The 5,381-nt window shown below is 38.0% G+C and overlaps 1 pseudogene; it reads right to left on the bottom strand.

The window, feature by feature from the left end:
* Positions 1–2,433: 2,433 nt before the first annotated feature.
* Positions 2,434–4,381, bottom strand: LOC131263529 (uncharacterized; annotated as a pseudogene).
* Between the last annotated feature and the right edge of the window lie 1,000 nt (positions 4,382–5,381).

The raw sequence follows: 5,381 nt of genomic DNA, 5'->3' as shown, positions 1-5,381 counted from the left end.
CCCAGTGAGCCGTACCAACATAGTGAACATTGGTGCTGGTCTATTTTGGTACAATGGGGTCAAGAAATGTATTGAAAACAAATTTCGGTAAATTTTATTTATGTGGAACATTTCGTAGACCCGTTGAACATTTAATATTGTAAAATTACTCTTTTTTTTGCAACGTAAACTTCCAAATCCTAAACATAAGCTTTAAACTGTTTATTGACGGGATGAGATTACACAGAAGCTCTAAGCTTGAATCTTGGTCAATTTTGGTGAGTATATTCGAATTGCTTATAGAACCACCAATGACTGTGGGCATTTTTGCTAGAGATAAAAAACCCAACAACATAGAGGAATTTTTACGGCCTTTGGCAGACGAATTAAAATCATTGATAGAAACGGGCATACATTTAGATAGAAACATAATTGAAGTTAGACCGTTAGTATTTATTGCCGACACTGTGTTGAAGTGTACAATTCAAGGTGTAAGAATGAATCATCTAACTGTTTTTAGAGGAATAGGAGCAGTAAAACGAACTGACCTAACTTTTCGACGGGGAGAATACTTTCCTGAGCATCAAAAAGAACTTCACTCAACAAACCATTTCCATTTGTTTGTTTCGATTGTGGGTCCTTATCCTGGCCAGTCCTATTTCCGTTATGCAAACTTTCGGACCCATTCCCACACTAATGTCATTGCAAGAGTCCCTTTGGCACTCTTATCAAGAATTTTTTTTCAAGTTTTAAAAACAAATTGGAAGAGCTAGGAAGTATTACCACAACAGTCGATTTGATTTGCGTCGATTTGTAGCGAACCTACAGGATGCATAAAGGAGTTGGGAAACGATTTGAGGGAATGGAACAATTGTTCTTGACAGTGAAACCATGGTGTTTTGTCTTTAAAAATTCGGATTGTTTAAATTATGAAGCAAAGACATGCGCCATTGTATTGCCAAACAGAAGCTTTTCCGGTTAATTTCATTAAGCGATAAAAATACCCAGCTGTACGACTGTAACGATGCTGTTGTGTTAATCGTATGCTGGAGAACGTTATCTTGCATCACCATCACGCGTAGGTTGCAATGTGAAGTACTGAAAAGTATTTTGCGATGCGAAGAAAAATATTCTTAACACAACGCTTAAAGAACGTTATTGTTTCATTCCCTTCCTTTTAAACTCGAACTTTAATGTTCACGCTTTGCGTTGTTTTATTTTTCGGCAAAGTAACCATCGAAAAGCAAAGTAGCCATCGATTACCAAAAAATCGTTCAACGTTCATCAAATCGTTCAAACAATCAGAGCGCTAGAAAAATGTCCCCTTCCTTATAGTATCTGTATGAGTTTTCGGATGGTCTTCGTGCTGTGCAATTACAACCTTACACTTTGAGCTCCAGTTTGCTACTGTTTATTTATCTGTCAAATATAGTTCATTCGCGTTACCTTATAATTCATTTGACTTATTCCCTAATTCCTTTTAAATGAATAGAAAAGGATTCCTGCATTCCTAAACGCCTGAATGTAGACAACTGCTTAGAATACATTTCCAACAGTATCCATAGCAACAGCATAGCGCGTGGGGAGACCTTACGCATTAGCACAGTGCATCTCGCTTTCGCGCTCTTTTCGCTAGGTCAACTGTGCTATTGCTATCCAGTGCCATCTTAATACGTATCAGTCGAACCAATCTTGTCAACCAGTGCAGTTAGATATCAGAAATCGGAAGCAAACATGTAAGTAAGAACCCATAAGTTTAAAAATTGTTGGCTTTAACATGTTTTTTCCATAGGCAACAATCAGGACAGAGAGCCTCCAAAGCTCAACAGCAAAAGTTGTTGGAGCTGATGGAACAAAATCCAGAAATTGCGACTGGTACATCAAAAAGTAAAGCTTCCAACTTTTGGGACGATGCGGCTTTGCAGTTAAACGCCATGGGACCACCATTCAAGACGGGCAAAGACTGGCTACAGGTGAGTATATTTAGTATATTCCATTATTTTAGAAAATGCGGTTCAATTTACTTATACCATATTTATTATTCTTTCATAGACATGAATTCAGAAAAAATATAACACCAAACGGAAGCTGACCGAAAATAAAAAACAGCAAAACATGACTGGAGGAGGGGTGGCAAAATTCCACTCAATCGATGAAGGTGACGAACGTGTGTTGGCCTAGGCAAATTTGGAGAAAAGTGTCACCGCGGTACCCGAATCCATTTGTCTAGGAGTCCCCAACACCAAACGGAACAGCAGCCAGGGCCATCCAAACGTCGAATTGAAACCACCAATTTAAACCAACCACCGCAAAAGAAAACAGTGAACTCTGCCGATACAAATGTTAACGGTACAATTTCAATAGATATAGAATCCGACAGCAGCCTACCACAACAACCTATTGCCGATGAGTTTCCACAGGAGCAGGTAAACCGGAGACCACAGCCTGATTTTACTAAAGCTGTTTTGGAACAAAACGAAAAAATAATCAAAAACTTAGAAAGCTTAAATGAATTGGCCAGAACGTTTGTATATGGCACTTTAAATTTTCAAAAAGAATTACTAGAAGTACTTAAAAAACCGTAATTAGTTAATTAGTTATTTTCTATATCTTCGATAGTTTTAAGTTCATTACTTTTTTCCAATTTTCTACTGTAAGTTGTCAATAATTAATTTTCAAATTTCTACTGTTAGTTGTAATTTTGTTTCAAATTTAGGAAAAGTTACTTTATAAATTGATATATAGAAGTAAAAAAATAAATGAACTACATTGAAAAAATCTCTAATTTAATCAATATAAAGTCCGAAGAAGAAGAAAGTCCGAACAATTTATCAGTATCAATCAACTGGAGAGCTTTTATTCCTCATACTGCTCTTCTTCAGCTCCATTGCACATAATACACAGATTGTGCAAGGCACAACAAACGTTTATAATACGCACACATTTTGAGGGTGCATATCTGAGAAGGCGTTTGCCAAGCAGGCATCTAAATTTTCCTTTGAGAACACCGAATGCGTTTTCTATAACTGCACGAGCTTTGGCATGCCTTTGATTGAATATTGCCTCAGGTGTGTTCGAGGCAGCATTCCTGTGGGGCTTAATGAGCCATGGCTTGGCAGGATACGCAGAGTCATCTTTAAAGAGGATATTATCAATTATTAATGGCAGTTGAAATATGTTACGAAAGTCAAACAAAACAAACCTAGTAATTTAAACATTCTGTCCCCACTCTGCCACTTTTGCTCAAAATATGCATAAGCAGGACTTATGCTGAAGATGCAATTATGAGAAATAACCCTTCCTGGTTGTTCGGACCTCGTGTTCCGTTAGGCAGCGCTCTGTGAACAGTCCAACAAACACGACAAACACGACACTGTCGGAAAGGTGCTCTGTGAATTGTCGTGAAGAACTGTCATTCATCCAAGCAGCAAGGTAGCAGAATACACAAGGTATAACAGTTTCACCGTGGGATACAGCCCTGCACGACAAAATCAAACTGTTTTGTTCTGTGTCGTGTTTGTCTGACATGTTCGATGCAGGTTGACAGAGCACCTACATACGATTGCATGGATTTGATCGTTTTTTTTTTGTCGTGTTTGTCGTGTTTGTCTTGTTCGATAGCTCACAGAGCGCTGCCTTAGCCTTCAACACTATTTTCCCGTTCGGATACTATTCAAAATTAACTGTGCTTCTTAGTTGCTCGTTTAAGACTAACTTTATTTCTATTCTACAACTATATCTAATCCTAATTCCTCCCTGCGGCCCATAGTGTGTGTAACACCGTCCCCCTGTGTCTCATATACTTACGTAGTCGTACTTTATCCTCTACACAATAATCGTGGTTTGATCCTTTACATCTGGCATCGAATCTTATTAGTTTTCGATGGTCGCAGATCTGGAAAATCAGTTAATTATTATTACGTATTTAGAAAAATATGGAATGGTTTTAAGTTACCATCAACACATTTAAGCTATAAAAGCCATTCCGATTGAAATACGAGACTCGATCCTCTGTTGGGGCTAGAATACGTATATGCGAGCCGTCGACGCTCATCACTACACCCGGGATTTCGGATCTTTCATAAAAGAAGGTTCTCGCTCGTGGCCGCTAGTTTTTGCTTGGCAGTCAAACCTCTGTTGTGATGTGGTGTGATCTGCGCAGCAATCAAACCAAGGATTTTCTTAAATGTACTTTCGTAACTCTGAAATTACGAATGAATCTAAAATTGAACAAGAAACTCATTAGAAACTTGTCTATCATGATAAAACATCTCTTGTTTGTTTTCACTTACGCTCTGTCCGAAAGTGTCATTGGATCTAGTTCTGCTCGTAATTTTCTACGATATGCCACCAAATCCACTGGATTGTTTTCGGTGGCGAGAATTAGTGGCAGAATATTCATATTGAGCAAATTTATCTTTTAACGTAATAATTTGTAATAACGTGCACACAAATCAAAGCGAATGACAGAATGACTAAAGGTTACACATACTAAAGAAGGTAAATTATTTTACAGTTTGATGTTTTCCCAATCATGTAGTTATTTATTCAATAGTTGTAAAGAAAACTGTACCAATACCACGAAAATAACTAAAGTAACAATTTTAAAGCATCAAAAAGAAACAAGAAAAGATGTTTTTTTATTATAAATTGTTTAGAAAACGGTCAAATTTTGATTTTTAATTGATTGCAATCAAAGCGTCAAAATTGCTTCGTGTCAAAAGTGCACCCCAACATATACCTCTTGAGTATACTCGACAAAACGATGGTTTAACATTTAACCATGGTCAATTGAAACTGTACGCGATACCAAATTCGAGCGGTTAAAATAGACCATCGCTTAATTTAAGCCATGGTTAAAATTAAACAAATTCGTATGCGATTCCACCTAGTATCAGAGGTTCGGTTAAAATCTATTATATTGCTTAACTTATTCACAGAACGACACATTGCGAGTATCGGAGCATTTTCAGCGTACCTCGTTGTAGTTGGATTCACATATAAGAACTCATTATTACGCGTAGAATACACAGGAACACGAACAGGACATTGACTCAAAATATATGGTGCATCAATTTCACCAGTCAGCAATTTGAACAAAAACATGGCTTGAGCCACACCTCTCCTATGTTCAAGGGGCTGCAGACCGAGAAGCAAGCAACGCATCTGGTAATCAGGCAGAGGGCCGCTAGTCCTCCAAGGAAGCCTGCGTAGGGCGACGCGAGTAAATTTACGCTGAATGGACTCTATCCTCTGGTTCCAAACGTCGTAGTAGGGAGCCCACAAAACGACATTAAATTCTAGTATCGATCGTACCAGCGCCGCATATAAGGATTTAAGGCACACAGGGTCAGAGATTTCAGTAGAGTTCCTTAAAACAAAACCTAAAGATTTGTTAGCCT

Source organism: Anopheles coustani, chromosome 3 (assembly GCF_943734705.1).
Source record: "Anopheles coustani chromosome 3, idAnoCousDA_361_x.2, whole genome shotgun sequence".
Classification (NCBI taxonomy): domain Eukaryota; kingdom Metazoa; phylum Arthropoda; class Insecta; order Diptera; family Culicidae; genus Anopheles; species Anopheles coustani.
This window is presented reverse-complemented; position numbering and strand designations above follow the sequence as displayed.